Source organism: Bos indicus, chromosome X, assembly GCF_029378745.1.
Source record: "Bos indicus isolate NIAB-ARS_2022 breed Sahiwal x Tharparkar chromosome X, NIAB-ARS_B.indTharparkar_mat_pri_1.0, whole genome shotgun sequence".
Lineage (NCBI taxonomy): Eukaryota > Metazoa > Chordata > Mammalia > Artiodactyla > Bovidae > Bos > Bos indicus.
The window spans coordinates 45376129-45395986 of NC_091789.1; the positions used below are offsets into that span (position 1 = coordinate 45376129).

Genomic DNA, 19858 nt, shown 5'->3' on the forward strand with positions numbered 1-19858 from the left:
AAAAATTTCATTCTAGAGTTGAAATGAACAATAATTGCAATGAAAAATTCACGAAAGGAGTTCAACATCAGAAACAACTAAGAATAAGAAAGAATGAGACTCAGAGAAATGCAAGACAATGTTTATGTGTCAACTTATGGGTAATGAGAGTTCTAGAAGATAAATCAAAGGGACAGGAAAATATTTTAAGAAGTGATGTCTGAAAAATTCCTAAATTTGATGAAAAACATTTATATTTATTCACACATCCAGGAAACAAGTTTCAACTATGATAAACTAAAAGATAATCACACCTCTAAACATCACATTCAAGCATACTCAAGATTGACATATTGAAAGAGCTGAAAGAAAAAAGGATTGTTCTTTTAATCACACCTCTAAACATCACATTCAAGCATACTCAAGATTGACATATTGAAAGAGCTGAAAGAAAAAAGGATTGTGAACCAAGTATTCTATGTCTAGTATGACTGTATATCAGAAATTAAAAAAGAATAATGTATGAATAAAAGCTGAGAGAAAACATTCTTAGCAGATCTGCCCAGCCCACAGGAAAACTAAAGTGAATATCTCAGGCTGAAATTAAAGGACACAAGACAGTAATTCCAATTCATGTGAAGAAGTATAGAACACAACTGAAGGTAGTTATATATTAATAGGTAACTATAAAAAATAGCATAAATGTATTTTCATTCATAATTATTTTCTTCTCATATCTGAATTAAAATGTAATCCTTAAAGTCATAGTTATGTTAATACAACTATGTTGAAGGGCTTATAATGTATGAACATGTAACTTGTACAACAAAAATAATAACAATGAGGCTAAAGGATGAAGCCATAAAGGAATAAAATTTCAAAAATCAAGCCCTCATGTTTAAATCCAATTGATTAAAATCAGTTCAGTGGAGGTGTGGGGGAGGGATCATCTTTTTCAACAAACGGTGCTGACACTTTATACCTTACACAAAACTCACTTTAAAATGGATCAAAACCTAAATGTGAGTCCTGAAAATAGACAACTGCTAGAAAACAACCTTATGGGTTTTTGTGACTTTGGATAGAGCAGTGTACTCTTAGATATGACATCTAAAATACAAGCAACAAAGGAAACAATAAATTTGGCTTAATCAAAATTTAAAACTTTTACATAAATCAACTTCAATAAAAATTTAAACTTTCATGCTTCAAAGAACACGGTAAAGCAAAAATACAACTGAAAAATGAGAGAACAAATTTTCAAACCACATGTCTAACAAAAGTCTAGTATCTAGAATATGTTAAAAAAATTCACAACTGATAAAAAGCAACTCAGTTTTAAAAAGGACAAAGGATTTGAACAGACATTTATCAAAAGAAAATAAACAAATGGCCAATAAGCACATGAAAAGACAATGCCATTAATTATTTGGGAAATAACACTACAAATCACAATGAGATACTTCTTCACAACCATTTGGATGGTTGCAATCAAAAAGAGAAGCACTAACACATGTTGGCAAAGATGAAACCCTCATAAATTTTTTGGTGGCAATGTAGAGTTGTTATGCAGAAAACAATTTTGCAGTTTCTTCAAAAGCTAAACATATCATAACCATATAACTCAGAAAGTTTGCTCCTAGGTATATAAGCCAAGATAAATAAAAAACATGTGTTCATGAAAACACTTATATATCAATGTTTGTAGCAACATTAATCATAATAGCTAAAAGGTGAAAAAATATTCACATTTACCAACTGATGAATGAATAAGCAAATGTGTTATATGGGTCCAATTGAATGTTACACAGACATGAAAGGAAATGAAGTACTGATTCAAACTGCAACATGGATGAACCTTGGGAACATTATACTAAGTGAAAGAAGCCAGATACAGCAGACCATATGCTACATGATTACATTAATTTGAAATATCCAGACAAGTCAAATTCACAGATGAATGAAAATAGGGATTAATTTTAAATTGGCATCTGCAGTAACAAATGAAGTGCACCCTGCAGCACCTCCCAGCTCTTCAGGTTCAGTGCCATTTCCTCGCCTGGCCTAAAGGTCAGTCCAGTCCCAACACCCATCAGAAGGGCTAAATCTCCACCAATTAGAGGCCACAAATTCCAATCTCTTGCCTAGGCCTGGCCCAATCCAGGTGGTGGGCTCCACAGGCTCTCTTCAGAAGATTCGCAAAGTTCAGAAGCCACCGCTGGGCTTCCCCAGTAAGAAGTGGAAGAGGAGCTTCAGGAACCAAGACACAATGGAACACACAATCACAAGACTGTGATTCCAGGAATGCCTACATTTATCCCCCCTGTACTTACTTGGGAACAAGAAAAATCTTATATAGTGCAACTGCAGCTAGAAGCCCTGACTTGTAAACTGCGCACAGGAGACCTGGGCATCTCCTCTAACCTGGGGGACACGTCCCCTTCCCCAGAGCCCATCTACAATTGTGAGGGGAAAGAGGCTTAACACTCGTGACTTCCATACCCATAAGAAGCTTGAGGAGGAACAAAATAACATCGTTGCCAAAATGGCTTCCCTCAACCCTGATTTCAAGCCTCTTACAGATTAAAAACCTCCAGCAACATGTGTGTGCAATAAAGTAATGATCCCACAATATGAGTATCCAGAAATCAGCTTTGTGTGGCTCCTAAGTGGGCCCAGAAGGAATACCTTGAAGAACACAGAGAAGGAACGTAATGCCAAGATCTTGATTGCAGGGAAAGGCTCTGTGAAAGAAGGGAAAGTAAGGATTAAAGATAGCCAGATGCTGCCAGGAGAAGATGAGTCCCTTCACACCCTGGTGACTGCCAGGAGAATGTGAAAATAGCAGTGGAGAAGAAACATCCTGAAGCAAGATATAGATATCCCTGAGGACCAGAATGATCTACAGAAGGTGCAGCTTCGAGAGCAGGCTCGCTTGAACAGGACACTTTGCGAAGATGATAACAGAATCTTTAGACCCTGGCAGAGCTTGGAGACCCACAACATTACCACAGTGTGTATGAAGTGTGGAGGCTGGTGACCCTTAGTTAGCTCAGAGTAAAATTCAGATGATACCTGGAAAGTGCACTTGTGGACTCTGGGGTCTATTGCCTGCATCAAGGAAAATATATGATGACACTGCCCACTGCTGTTGCATCTCTCTGGTCCTCTTACCCCATGCCAACACCAGCTGCAGCTTCTGACACCCCCTCCATCCAGCAGCAGTATGGCTTTCAGAACCCCCTTGCCAGGGTGGCAAAATACAAGGACTACCACCACCAGCACTGTCCCACGGTGCATTCTTTCATGGAAACAGCAACATCCAGCTGCCACAGCTTCTCCAGGAGCCCCTCACATGCAAGGCAACCCCACTGTGGTGCCCCTGTCTCCAGGGATCCAGCCACCTGTGTTGCCTGGTGTCCCTCTGCCTCCACCGCATCCACCACCTGGTTACACATATATGTAAGGCATGATATATGAGCATGAAAATGTTTTAAAGCAGATATAGGATGATGGTCACACCACTTGGAAAAATTACTTAAAATCATTAAACTGTACACTAGAAAATAGTAGATTTTGTGATTCATAAACTATACCTCAATATATTTGTTAAAAATCAATTAATATAAATCAGCATATCAATGGATTAAACATAAAACCAAGAGCTCCACACAATTGGTTTAGGAAAATCACTTGAAAAAGTTCAAATGCATTCATGATATAAGTTTCAGGAAGCAAAATACAAAGAAAGATCTTTAAGGTGATAAAGGCATCTACAAAAACTTGTAACTAACATCAAATTTAATGTTCAAAAATGGAAAGTTTTCCCCCTTTTGGATATAGTACAAGAATGCCTATTTTCATCATTCCTACTCAACATTGTACTGGAAGTCTTATCCAGTTCAATAAGGATAAATAAAATAGATGGGAACAGAAGAAATAAATTGTGTTGCTTAACCAAAGTTGTGATTATTTACTTAGACAAGCCCACAGCTAACATTATGCTCGATAGTGAAAAGTTGAAATTTTTTCTCTAATATCAAGAACAATACAAAGATGCTTATATTCATCACTTATATTCAACATAGTATTTGAAAGCCTAGTCAGGGAAATTAGGCAAGAAAAAGAAATGAAAGTCATCCAAATTAAGAAGGAAGAAGTAAAATCTCTGCAGATTATATGATTAAATATATAGAAAGTCTACCAAAAAGCTATTAAATGTAATCAACAAATTAAATGAAGTTTCAGGATACAAAATCAACTTACAAAAATCAGTGACATTTCAATACACTCACACCAAATTATCTGCAAAAAAATTTTAAAAAGACCCATTTTGTTTACAATAGCATCAAAAAGAATGAAATATTTAGAAAGAAATTTAAATGAGAAGATAAAGGTCTGTACAGTGAAAACTCTTCAGGGTTGAAATCTTAGAAGACACAAATAAATGAAGTGATATCCCATTTTCATGGATTAAAGAATTAATACATTTAAAATATGCATATTACCCAGGACCATCTATAGATTCATTGCAATCTTTATCAAGATTCCAATGGGATCTTTTACAGAAGTAGAAAAACATCCTTAAAATGTGTTTGGAATCACAGAAAAACCCTGAATAACCAAAATAATCCTGAGGGATAAGAAAGTTGGAGGCATCACACTTCCTTATTTCAAACTATATTACAAAGCTATAGCAATCAAAATGGTACAGTACTGCATGAAATCTGATAGATTAACCAATAGAAGAAAACTGGGAACCCAGCAATATATATGTAGTCAACTAATATTTAACAGGGAGCTAAAACCACTCCATGGAGAAAAAATACAGTCTCTTCAATAAATAGTGTTGGGAAAAGTGGATATTCACATGCAAAAGAATGAAACTAGGCCCCTTTCTTATAACACAAGGGTTAACTTAAAATTTATAGTGTAAGTAAGACCTGACACTATAAAACTCTTAGAAGAAAAGTATAAGAAGAAAGCTCCTTGACATTGGTCATGGGAACAATTTTTTGGATATGACACAAGCAATAAAAACAAAATTCAACAAAACTATATCCTATCAAAAACCTTCTATATATCAAAAAGCAATATACAAAATGTAAAGATGACCTACAAAATTGGAGAAAGTATTTATATTTTCCAACCACAGACAAAAAGAACAAAAAATAAAAAAGCAAACAAACAAAAATAATCTGCCCAAAGGACCTGGGTAGAAACTTTTTCAAAGAAAATATTCAAATAATCAATAGGCATATGAAATAGTGCTCAAAATCACTAATCATGAGAGAAATATTAATAAAAGTCACAATACACAATAAGATATTAGCTCACAATTGTTAGGATGACTATTATCAAAATGACAAGAGAAAGCAATTGCTGGAGAGGATGTGGAGAACAGTAAACCCTTGTGCCTTGTTGGTAGGAATGTAAATTGATGCAGCCACTATAGAAAATAGTATGGAGGATTTAAAATTTTACAAGTAGAACTGCTATAAAATCTATCAATTCTACTTCTGGGTATATGAAGGAAATAAAAGAGCTATATTGAAGAGATATTTGCACTCCCATATTTACTGTAATATTATTTGCAATAGTTAAGACATGAAAACAACTTAAATGTTCACTGAGGAATGAATGGATAAGGAAAATGTGACTATATATATATATATATGCACATACATATATATATCATGTATACATATGATACACACATATATATACACATATATCATGTATACATATGATACATACATACATATATATGTATATATATACAAAAAAGAAGGAAATTATTTGCAGCAATACAGATGAAGCACAAGGGCATTATAGAGGAAGACAAGTACTATATGAGCTCACTTATATGTGGAATCTTAAAAAAACAAATTCACAGAAACAGAAAACATATGAGGTATTTGCCAGAGGCTGGGGTGTAGGAGAAAGATACAAGAATTCCATTATAAGATTAACAAATTCTGGGTATGTACTGTGCATCATGTTGACTACAGTTAACAGTACTATACTGCATATTTGAAAATTGACAGTACATCTCCTGACAAGAAAAAAGTATTTATAATGTACAAGATGATGGACATTAAACTAAAATTATTCTAGGAAACACTTCATAATGTATACAAGTATCAAATTATATTTTACACTTTAAACTTATACAATATATTATATGCTAATTATAACTCAATAAAACTAAAATAAAAGTGCCATTAAACTAACACATAAAAACAAAAAAACAAAATTCTAGGTATAGATTTTAAAAAATTATGTTCAAAGTATGTATGGTGAAATCTACAAGACACAGATTTTCAAAAATTTATATAAATACAAGTATAGCATTTTCATGGAAAATACTCAATAGTGATGTCTAGATGTTATGCAATTCTAATCAAATTCTAAGTAGAAAATTTAGTTGAATCACATTTGATTCAAAAATTGTATGGAAAACAGAGAAAGTAAAATGGCCAAAACAAAACAAAGATTAAGGGCTCATACTACCTGATTTTAGGTAACATAAATCTACAGTAATCAAGACAATGTGGTATTGAACAAATGATTAATGCATATATCAGTGGAAGAGATCAGAAAGCCAAAAAATAAATTCACACATATATGTATTAAAAAGATACAAAAACAATTTGATCAACATAGAATAGTGTTTTCACTAAAATGACAAATATTAGTAAATATCTCTAGTCAAAAAAAGAAATGCAACTAAAGCTAGACACACACCTCACATCATATACAAAATTTACCACAAAAATCGATCCTAGTTACCAAACATGTTAACACACACAGGTAAAAACATTTGAGGGCCTGACTTGGCAAAATTTTCTTAGTTAAAACATAATCTTTGATCAACATTAAAACTTCTTTTTTTTACTTATACAAAAGTGTAAAAGGGAATATTTGCAATTCACATATTAGACAAAGAATTAACAGAACAGAAAAGAACTCTCAACAGATAATAATTTTTTGAAAAGCCAATAAAAAATGTGTAAAAATTTGGATAGGCACTTCACCAGGTAAAGTATATGGATAGCAAATTGCCACATGAAAGGTATGCAGCACAATTAATCATTGTGTGCATGCTAAGTCACTTCAGTTGTGCCTGACTCTAGTTGTGTCTGGACTGTAGCCTGCCAGGTTCCTCTGTTCATGGGGATTCCCCAGGCAAGAATACTGGAGTAGGTTGCCATGCCTTTCTTATGTTTTACGACTTGTGTCTCTTGTGTCTCCTGCATTGGCAAGTGGGTTGTTTACCATTAGTGGTAACTGGGAAGCCCCAGTTAGGAAAATGCAAATTAAATCACAATGAGATATCATTCCAAACCTATTAGAATGTCTAATAAAAGTCTGAATACCAAACTGTAAAGACATGGAACAACCAGAAGTCTCTCTTTCCTAATGGGAATGAAAAAATGATATAGTCAGTTTGGAAAACTGATTGGCAGTTTCTTATATTGTTATATATGCATATTTTACATAATGTAATACATACATTACCTATGCTTACAATCTCACTTCTAGGTATTTGCCCAAGAGAAGTAAAAACTTATGTTCATACAAAAACTTGTATGTGAATATTTGTAGCAGCTTTAGTATCAATCAGTTAAAAGTGGAAACTGCATCAACTGATGACTATATAAACAGTGATAACTTCACATGATAGAAAGATTCTCAATAAAAAAGGAAAGAATTAATTATACACAAACATCACATAGAACTCTCAAATGCCTTATACTAAGTGAAAGAGTCTGACTCAGAAAGCTACATATTATAAATACAATTTATATAGCATTTTTGTAAAAGGTAAAACTGTAAGGATAGAACATTATCAGTGGTTGTCAGAGGCTGGCATGTTGGGAAGGGTTGACTAGAAAGGTATAGGATGGAATTGCTCTCCTTGATGAAGCTTCTGTATCTTGACTTTGCATGTCATATGCATTTTTCAAGTTCATAAAACTGCATACTAAAAAGGATGAATTTTACTCAATATAAGTTATGCCTCAGTAAATAAGACTTCAAAATGTAATGTGATATTACCAAAAAAAAAAAACCTCTGGCATTCAATCAGTGCAATGCAGTCATATCTCAAGTACTATTAAAGAACCTCTAGTAGGAAAGATTATTGTCTTTTACTCTACATATAAAAATATTTTCACCTTCTGCCTTTATCCTATTTTATTAGTTAGAATAGAAATAAAATTTTAAGAGCTATTTCAGGTTGTTTAAATATAAAGATGGTTTCTTCTCAAATACAAGTCAAATACAATGGATATCTGTATAATTGAAGAGGCAGCTATATCTTTAAGAATTTTTCTGGCAAATCATAGGCAACTTGTTAAAAGTGTATATGGAAATTCTAAGTGAGTGATTTGGTTTATAAAGCAAAGCAAGAAAAACTTGCAGTCCTTTCCCTCTGCATTTTGAAAGAATTTTGTATTGTTTGGATAAAAACACGTTTGCCTTTATAGGGTCATTTCTGTTTGGTCTCTAGGGACTATGGATTGAATATTTCCTTCTCTCAGAAAATCACTATTCTACAAACTGATCACACAAAACCATCTTAACTATCTCATAAGTCACAAACAAGGAACCAACTTCCACACAAATTATATTGTTTGACATTACTTTCTATTGAATTTCTTCTTTGCCTTATTTAAAAAAAACGGAAATCAATTAATGTCAGTTAAGGCAAGGCCATGGATCATAAGCAAATGGCCATAACTGAAGACTGAACTCTCACAAGGAAAAATATGCTCTTTGAACAATTAACATGGAATGCTATAAAACAAATATAACCGAGGCTTGTGACAAAATGTTTCTTATACACAAATGATCAAACAATTAAATTATGCAATATTTCCTATAGCTGAAACATTCAAGACCTTTAAAATAAAGTGCTTAAGTTAAAAATAAAATCCCACTAAGGATTTTAATCCTACAGGGAATATCCTGTGATAACCTATAATAGAAAAGAATCTGAAAAAGAATATATATAACTGAATCACTTTGCTGTAAACTAGAGTCTAACACAAAACTGTAAATCAACTACACTTCAATTTAAAAAAAACAATTCTAAGAAGGGAGTAAGCAAGAAGTCTTTATGGAGGAAGTGGCATTCAGTGTGAGGACTTAGATAGTAGGCAGGGGAAGCAGGAGTGGCTGGGCTGAGGAGCTGGTGGAGGTGAAGGGGAGGGGCAGTACATTGTCCCATGAATACTAGAAAAAAGAATTCTATTTATAAGAAAGTGGACTGGGACGACCCAGAGGGATGGTACGGGGAGGGAGAAGGGAGGAGGGTTCAGGATGGGGAACAGATGTATACCTGTGGTGGATTCATTTTGATATTTGGCAAAACTAATACAATTATGTAAAGTTTAAAAATGAAATAAAATTTAAAAAAAATATAAAAAAATAAAAAAGCTTCAAAAAAAAAAAAGAAAGTGGAATTATTTTTTAATTATCCAATAATCCTGCGAATATCCCTAAGACTGTGTTTTTCTAGCTGAATTTCTGATAATTATTTTATTCATTTAAACTCTGTAGGATTTAAACTTATACGCATTTCAACTAGTAGAATTAGACTAGTTGAACTAGTTTTCAACAAGTACAAAAACACAGTAAACCTATTAAAATCCTTACATAGATATTTCTAAAACAAAACAAACAAGCAAACAAACAAAAACTTAGTGTCTAAATCTGGTCACATTCTTTATATTTAATATATGAAACCTGAAATTCCGTGAACAAAGGCATAATTTGTAAAAAATTTTGTAAAGTCCAAGGAGATGAATTATCTGTATGTTACAGAATTTCCAAATGAGAATTATATACATATATATGTATATGTATATAATTTTATAGATATATGTGTGTGTGTGTGTGTGTATGTGTGTGTGTGATTTTTCACTGAAAGTTTTCAGAAACAAAGATAACTGGCATACTTCGTAATCTAATATACACTATTTTAACACACAGCAAACCTAACACAATTATTATGACAAAATGTCTCTTTTGTTTCAGTGAAAGTGAAAAGTGAAAGTTGAAAGTCGCTCAGTCGTGTCTGACTCTTTGTGACCCCATGGAATTCTACAGACTAGAACACCAGAGTGGGTAGCCTTTCCCTTCTCCAGGGGATCTTCCTAACCCAGGGATTGAACCCAGGTCTCCCACATTGCAGGCAGATTCTTTACCAGCTAAGCCCCAAAGGAAGCCCAAGAATACTGGAGTGGGCAACCTATCCCTTCTCCAGCAGATCTTCCTGACCCAGGAATTGAACTGTGGTCTCCTGCACTGCAGGCAGATTTTTTACCAGCTGAGCTATGAGGGAAGCCCCTGCACATATTATATTTTCTCTTGTGCTGTGTGTGCTGTGCTTGGTTGCTTAGTCAGTTCAACTCTTTTCAACCACAGGGACAGTCTCTAGCTCCTCTGTCCATGGAATTCTCCAGGCAAGATTATTGGAGTGGATTTTCATGCCCTTCTCCAGAGAATCTTCCCATTCCAGAGTTCGAACCCAGGTGTTCCACATTGTAAGCAGATTCTTTACCCACTGAGCCACCAGGGAAGCCCATATTTTCTATTAGTGCCCAATATTTCTCCTTCATCACATCATATTATAGCCATACTGAATATCTTTTAGTCTAACAAATGTTTTACTCTTTTTGACTTACAGCCTTCATATATGTGGTTCTCTCTGGCTAGAAGATCTCAACTCTCCACTCCCACCCCCAATACCAGCTCCATTTTGCTAAACCCTTTGGAACTTTTACTCCAACTCACTCTGCTAAAATACGGCTTCTTGCAGGAAAAATTTTATTGCTAGTGTGTTAGCTCCTTTGTTATACATTTTTATAGCTAATGTTTCCCTTTCTTTTAAACATGCATCACACTTGTAGTGATTTGTAAATGACTATATTTCCCATTTGAGTTTTTACTTTATGAAGAGTGTCTCTAGTGTTTACAGCAGAATTCTCACATAGTATTGTATATCAATATTTGTTGAATGAAAGAATAAATGGATGGTGCACAATAAAGAACATTTTACTAATTGCTGTGGAATCCGTAAGGAGTGGGACTATGTCAGTTAAAGAAAATGTATGAGATATAAGAAGTTTATTAACAAAAGCAAAAAAGCAATAAACACACATAAGAGACATCTGGAAAGCACTTATCAGAAAAAAAATGCCTATAGAAGAGGGTTTAAGTAGAAAAATGGTGATACCTAAGGGTGAAATTTAGATTTGAGGCAGAGTCTGTATCACATAGAATGCTGTGATAAACCAAAGAAGTTTGTCATTTAGTTTGAAAGAGATGGGAGGCCATATCATGAGGTAGGGAGTGACAAGATCATGGTTGCAAATTAGGAAACAATATTGTAGGATCATTTAGTCTGGGGAAATATCAAAGTTATATTAATGTTAATGTGTTAATGTTATGTTATGTTAATATTAATGTTATATTATGTTAATATTAATGTTAATGTTATGTTAATATTGTGTCATTCACTCTTACTCCATAACTCAGATTATCCCCAGTTTATAGAAATTAGGAATGGGCCATGGAATTAGTTACCTATTGAAGGTTCTGCTACTGCTGTTACTTTTAGCTAACATTCACTCAGCACTTACTTAGAGGTCCAGAACTATTTTATGACATAATGTGTATTATGTGTATTACAAAAGTAAATCTTTAAAACAATATTTTGAGATATGATCTCTTATTATTCTCACATTTCAGATGATGAAAATGAATCTCTGAGAGGCTATTTAACTTGTCCAAGGTATGCAGGAGATGTGAAGGTATATTGAAATCCTTTTTTTTTTTTTTTTTTTTTTGAAAGGGGACACATATGATTCAGTAAAGACTAATGTCTGATGGACATAAAATAAGCAAGTTTTGAAGAAGGGAATGGCAACTGAAGAAGGAAATGGCAACCCACTCCAGTGTTCTTGTCTGGAGAATTCCATGGACAGAGAAGCCTGGCAGGTTGCAAAGAGGGGTTGCAAAGAGTCGGACACAACTGAGTGACTAACACACTCATAAGCAAGCTTTATCCTGGGCATGGGTGGTAACTACCATTCCAAGCTACCAGAGTGACGGACACTTTGTGATTTACCTAATATTCTAATAAGATGTTATTGAATGCACATACTATTGATATTAAGGGCTTATTAACTGCTTCATTTTTACTCTGCTCCCTATATAATAGGCAGTACTAAACACAGTTTGTACTTTGTTCTTATGTTGCGCAATTACTACCATGCATCTCAGCATTACACAACCCTGATTGAATACCAATAATTAAGTACATGCTTATTTACAATGAATTATATTTAATAACCAAAAATTTATATTCACTTGCAGATAGGATAACTCTTAGATTAGTATTTCTGAAATGCACTGGGATATTAATGGGTCTCTGCTGCATGTTTGTACAAGAATCTCATCAGTTTAATGCACACTGGCTTGAATAAAAATGAATTAGATTTCTTTACATCATGCCTTTTCAGAAATATTTAGTATGTAAAGATGTAATACCACCAGGTAAGTCAATATATTGTATTTATGTGTGTATGTGTATGGGCTTCCCAGGTGGTGCTGGTAGTAGAGAACTCACCTGACAATGCAGGAGATGTAGGAGATGCGGGTTCAGTCCCCTGGGTCAAGAAAATCCCATGAATGAGGTCATGGAAACCCACTCCAGTATTCTTGCCTAGAGAATCCCATGGACAGAGGAGCCATACAGAGGACATGACTGAAGCAACTTAGCATGCACACACGCATGCATGTATGTATATGTACACAAATGAATAAAATGCTGATTTTTAAAGACACTAAAAAAGTCATGGAATTTGTTTTTTTCTATCATTGGTTATCTTTGAAAAAAAATACTTTCAAGAGATCAGTGAACATATAAACAAAACTGTAGTAAATAGAGATAGTAGTATAGCATGATTTGGAGAAATAACCAAAATCAGAAACAATAATATTTATTATTGTTACTATTGTAGCTGTTGTTCATATTGTTTTAAAGCTGAAGAGACATTATCATATTTGAAAATCATAAGGTACCACTTGAGGGACTAAAAACACAGTGAGTGAGTGAGTGGGTAGGCAGATAACTGGTGGATAAAAATTAGGAGATAATAAGAATGTGGTCAAGAGTACACAAGAATAAGTAGAGTTGCAGTTTCTAAAAGGAAAAGAAAGTGAAGTCACTCAGTCGGGTCTGACTCTTTGTGACCCCATGGACTATAGCCTACCAGGCTCTTCCATCCATGGGATTTTCCAAGCAAGAATACTGTACAAAAGAGGGCATACAACCTATATGTTCAACTTAATATTTATAAAGTGAAAACTGATATAACCATATTCTGGTCAAGAAACAGAATATTGCCAGTACTTAAAAGCTTCACATTCACCCTCACTCAACTAAATAAGCTTCTCCTACTTAGAGAAAACAAGAAGCCCAATTTTCATAATAATAATACACTTTCTTTCATTATAGTTTAATCATCTATGTAGGTATCACTATATAACCTAGATTATTTTTTCTATCTTTGAAATGTTTATAATGCGGATCATACATTATACACTGTTCTGTGTTTGTCTTACTTTGCTTAGCATTATGCTTGTCAAATTCACCCATATTCCACACAGTTTCAGTTCTTCTCTTTTCGTTGCTCTATAATGTTCTGTTTGCCAGTTATACTACTAACAAATACTTGGATTATTTCATTGTTGACTGGAAGAAAAATTCATTAGAGAGTTGCAAGTTCAGTTTTATCTAAGATCTTATCAAAGTCTATAGCCCAGAAAACAACCTCTCAAATAACTGAGAAAATGTTCCAGAGAAACATGGTTTTCAGGAAAATTTTATATTTTTTCAGAGCAAAGGACATCAAGCATGACAGGGATATATTTTTTTAAGATTTCAGAAGAAATAGATTAGCATGAACACAATGAGTTAGCATTACGTTGGCATTTGGGAAAGGAATCTTATCTTCCAAAGAGTACTAGAAAGGGCATCACAGGAAAGGAGTAGTTTAACTTCAAAGTGGACATTATCAGGATACTGCATTCTCTTGTTCCCACTAGGTGGAGCTAGTGGTAAAGAACCTGCCTGCTAATGCAGAAGACTTAAGAGACGCAGGTTCAACCCCTGAGTCGGCAAAATCCCCTGGAGAAGGGAATGGCAACCCATTCCAGTATTCTTGCCTGGAGGATTACATGGACAGGGGAGCCTGGTAGGCTACAAATCCATAAGGTCGTAGAGTCAGACATGACTTAGCATGAAAGTCAAGCTGCCTTAGCACACAATTTGACCTGCCTGTTCAGGTCAAATCATGCATAAGCCAGAATGGTTTCCTCTTACTGACCTCAATATGTGAAAATTTCTTCCATCATCATGTTGCTTATTGTGAAAAATGACACCATGTAGATACTAATATATTTCCCAGTGCATATGAGAGTTTTAAAAATATTTTCCTCTTAGTGAGATAACTGGATAATAGGATCTGCATATCTTGGGGAGATTAATAACCAATTATCTCACACAGTGTGCCAACTTAGATGCCAGTCAGTGTTATATGAAACATCTCTTTGCAGCACATCCCTGTTAGCATCTGATATAGACTGGCTTCATAGTTTTTGCCAGTCTAATGGAACTGCAGTGCTATTTTTTGTTATTTAGAATTTGTATTTGCCTGATCACTTATCTGTATGTAGGACAGTAAGCAGAAGTTAGAACTGGATATGGAACAGCAAACTGGTTCCAAATAGGGAAAGAAGTACGTCAAGGCTGTACATTGTCACCCCACTTATTTAACTTATATGCAGAGTACATCATGAGGAATGCTGGGCTGGATGAAGCACAAGCTGGAATCAAGAATTCTGGGAGAAATATCAATAACCTCAGATATGCAGATGAAACCGCCCTTATGACAGAAAGTGAAGAAGAACTAAAGAGCCTCTTGATGAAAGTGAAAGAGGAGAGTGAAAAAGTTGGCTTAAAACTCAACATTCAGAAAACGAAGATCGTGGCATCTGGTCCCATCACTTCATGGCAAATAGATGGGGAAACAGTGGAAACAGTGACAGACTTTATTTTTGGGGGCCCCAAAATCACTGCAGATGGTGACTTCAGCCATGAAATAAAAAGAACACTTACCCCTTGGAAGAAAAGTTCTGACCAATCTAGACAGCATATTCAAAAGCATTACTTTGCCATCAAAGGTCCATCTAGTCAAAGCTATGGTTTTTCCAGTAGCCATGTATGGATGTGAGAGTTTGAACCATAAAGAAAGCTGAACACCAAAGAATTGATGCTTTTGAGCTGTGTTGCTGGTAAAGACTCTTGAGAGTTCCTTGGACTGCAAGAAGATTTAATCCTAAAGGAAATAAGTCCTGAATATTCATTGGAAGGACTGGTACTGAAGCTGAAACTCCAATACTTTGGCATAGATGTGAAGAGCTGACTCATTTGAAAAAAGCCTGATGCTGGGAAAGATTGAAGGTGGAAGAAGGGGACAACAGAGGATGAGATGGTTGGATGGTATCAACAACTCTATGAACATGAATTTGAGTGAACTCCAGGAGTTGGTGATGGACAGAGTGGCCTGGTGTGCTGCCGTCCACAGGATTGCAAAGAGTCGGACATGACTGAGCAACTGAACTGAACTGATTGATCACTTATGAAGTTGAGTACATTTTCCCTAGTTTATTGGCTATTTGGGTTTTCTTTTTTATGAAACATTGATTCTAATAGTTTTGCCAATATTTCTACAGAGCTGTCTTTTTGTCTTTGTTGAAGTTACTTTCACGTTTTCCATATTAACCCTTTGTTAATTTTATATGTTACCAATAACTCTACCAAACTTGAGCTTGTACTTTACTCATTTTATGATATAACTTGATGAACAGATGTTCTTAACTTTTAGTGATGATGAGTCTAGCAACATTTTGTATTACATGTGTGTGTGTGTGTGTGTGTGTGTGTGTGTCTTGTTTAAGAAATCCTTGCCTGCCTTATGATCATTACAAAATTATGTTTTATCTCCTAAACTTTTCAAAATTTTACTTTTCAGATTTGAGATTTTAATCTACCTGCACTTCATTGCTGTGTCTGACTACATGTTGGAGTCCTTTTTATGTGTATATGAATTGCCCTGAAAGCATTTGCTGAAAAATACATTATTTTCCCCTAGTTTGTATTCAAAATGCACCATACATGTGTCCATATATGTAAGAATATGTTTCTGGATAGAGTTGTATTCCATCCTACTGGTCTATCTTTGTGTAATTATCACACTGTCTTAATTACTATAGTTTTGTAATGAGTCTTAGTATATAGCAAGATCACATCCTCCATATTGTTCTCCTTTTTTGATAAAGACTTGGCTATTCTTGACCCATGGCGTATCCTGTTAAATTTTAGAATAGTATTTTCACTTCTGCAAGGAAGTTTTATTGGAAGATATATGGTATTTCATGGAATTTATACATCAATTTGGGAAACAATTGACATTTTTATAGTACTGAGATTTCCTGGCAAATATATGATACAGCTCTCTATTGAGTTATATTTGACTTTTACTAATACGAGAAAAAATTCCTTCTAGAGGTTTACACTTTTAAAGACACCCATACATGATTGACATCTGAATGTTATTTTGAAGGCTTTCTTTTAAGTTGCATATTTTGTTTGTTGCTAGCAATTTTTCAATTTATACTTACATTGATTTTTATCCAACAACCTTGACAAAGTCTTAATTATAATAGAATTTATAAACACAAATTCTGTATCATCCTTTTTTCCAGTTCTCATGCCTTTCTTTTTCTTTGCCTACTTCAGTTGTTAGCACATCCAGTGCAATGTAGAATGGATACAGTGGCAGTAGCTCTCCTTGTATTGTTAAAAATAAGAAAGGTAGAACTTTCATTATATATTTACATTTATTAAGTTTATTGTATAATGATCTTGTATTTTGCAATCTTGTTCTAATATTAATAGATTTTTAGTTGATTCTTTAGGTTTTTCTATATAAAAATCATGTTATCTGCAAATATAGTTTTACCTCTTCTTTTCCAACTTGTATGTTTTTATTTCATTTTCTTGTCTAATTTTTCTGGCTACAACCTGCAGTACAGTGTTGAATGGAAGTAGCAAAAGCAAGCGTCTTGTTTAATTCCTGAACCTAAGAAGAAAACATTCAGTATTTTGACATTAAGTATAAAGTTTCTAGTGGAATTTTTGTTGATACCATATATCAGGATAAGTCCAACTTGATCATGGTAAAAATCCTTTTTATTTGCTGCTGGATTCAGTTGGTGAGTATTTCATTGAAAATTTTTGCACCTATTTTTCATAGGGAATATTTATCTGTAGTTTTCTTGTGATATATTTGTCTGGGTTTGGAATCATTATTTGACTCATATAATAAGTTAAGAAATATTCTGTACTATTTATCGTAAGATTTTGTGACAGATGGGTAGTATTCTTTTAAAGTTTTTGATGTGCTGTGCTTAGATGCCCAGTCATGTCTGACTCGTTGTGACCCCATGGATTGTAGCCCACCAGGCTCCTCTGTCCATAGGGATTCTCCAGGCAAGAATACTAGAGTGGGTTGCCATGCCCTTCTCCAGGGGAGAGAATTCAGCAATAAGGCCATCTTCTCCAAGGCTTTATTGGTAGGAATATTTTACATGACCAATTCAAGCTCTTTATTTATAAATCTGGTCAGATTTTCTATTTCTTCTCGAGTTAGGATCAGTAGTTTGTATCTTTCTGAAAAGTAGATTTTGTAATCTATGATATACATTTTTATTTTATAATAAAAATAAGTTCTCATCAAATTACTGTTTTAAAAATTTACAGTGTGTGCAATTCAGTGGATTTTAGTACATTAGAAATGATGTGCAACCTCTCACCACAATCTAATTCTGGAACTTCTACATCAAACAAAAAAGAACACTTGCACTTGATATTAATAGTAATCCCTCAAACCTACCTAAGTTATTAGAGTCTAAAGTTATCCAGTGCTTTTTCTTTCTTCTTGGAAAAACAAGTAACCCAGTGTAAATTAAACTCCATCAAAAACACCTCCCAGCTTGTAAGCTATTTCTTTTATGTCTTTCTTTCTCATTCTCTCTTTTCAAGATCAAAAATTACTATTATAAGTCAATGTTTATTTCATCTCACAAGTTTATGATATCCTTTAAGGTGCTTCTGATTCCTTTTATCTCAGACCTTCTACCCAGGTCACTTTCCTTTAGAATATCTTTTAATGTTAATTAGAAAACTATATCCTATAGTTTTATTTTTTTGAAATGTGTTTATGCCATTCTTATTGTTAAAACATATTCTTACTTGGTCAGAACTCAAGTATTAACTTTCTTTTTTCCAAACAATTTGGGAAAAGTATTCCATTGTTAGTAGCAGTGAATTAGCTTTCAGTAAAGCTTTTACTCATTTGAAAGTATTCTATCTGCTTTCAATTCTACTCAGCCAGACAACCAGGAACTTATTTATAGCTGAACAAGTGGTATCTATTACTCATTGCAGTGGGGGAAAATACGCACCATGGAGAATTATGGGGTATCTGAGTAAGCAGATGCAAAAAAAAAAAAAAATTACTGAATATATGAATTGGGCTTTGACTGGGTGATTTGGAGGAAATTCTAACAAAATGGAGGTTAATTATATACTGACTACTACTGTAATGTGAGATCATTTGTAAGATTGCATATATCAATAAATTTTATTTATAGGATAGAGACTAGAATGGGGTTAACATTATAATTGCTAAAGAAGTGGCACTCATTCATGTTGATCAAGAGAAGAATTTTTTGTTACTTATTAGTTTTATAGTGCCCCACCCCATTTTTTGTTGTTCTTTGTTTAGAAAAATTTATGAAGCAGTCTTATTTTATCTCATTTATCAAGGTCCCAAAGTAACCATGTCTGAGGTTAATATTTAGTGACATTATTTTTAATAGGAAAATGGCACGACCTAGTTGTGTGTGTCAGGGCATATCCTGAATGACATAATCTGCTGTCTGTTTTTTTTTTTTGTTGTTGTTTATTTACTATTATCTCTGGAAAATTTTAAATCTTTATTTTAATCCATAGTGTTCTATGGATTAAAGCTCAACATTCAAAAAACTAAGATCATGGCATCTGGTCCCATAACTTCATGGCAGATAGATGGGGAAACAGTGGAAACAGTGACTGACTTTATTTTCTTGGGCTCCAAAATGACTGCAGATGGTGACTGCAGCTATGAAATTAAAAGACACTTGCTTCCTGGAATAAAAGCTATGGCCAACCTAGACAACATATTAAAAAGCAGAGATGTTACTTTACCAACAATGGCCCATCTAGTCAAAACTATGTTTTTTCCAGTAGTCATATATGGATGTGAGAGTTATACCATAAAGCAAGCTGAGCACTGAAGAATTGATGTTTTTGAGTTGTGGTGCTGAAGAAGACTCTTGAGAGTCTCTTAGAAAGCAAGGTGATCAAACGAGTCAATCCTAAAGGAAATAAGTCCTGAAAAGTCATTGGAAGAACTGATGCTAAAGCTGAAGCTCTGATACTTTGGCCATCTGGTGAGAAGAACTGAATCTTTAGAAAAGACCCTGATGCTGGGAAAGATTGAAGACAGGAGAAGAGGGGACAATAGTGGATGTGATGGTTGGATGACATCACTGACTTGATGGACATGAGTTTGAGGCAAGCTCCAGGAGTTGGTGATGGACAGGGAAGCTTCATGTGGGCAGTCCATAAGGTTGCAAAGAGTCAGACATGACTGACTGACTGAACTGAACTAGAGGAAATGGAAAACAATAAAAAGTA

General features: G+C 34.3%; 1 pseudogene; it reads left to right on the top strand.

Annotated features, from left to right (window-relative positions):
* Window positions 1–3019, top strand: part of LOC139181504 (splicing factor 1 pseudogene) — a 51289-nt pseudogene extending 48270 nt beyond the window's left edge.
* Window positions 3020–19858: the final 16839 nt, after the last annotated feature.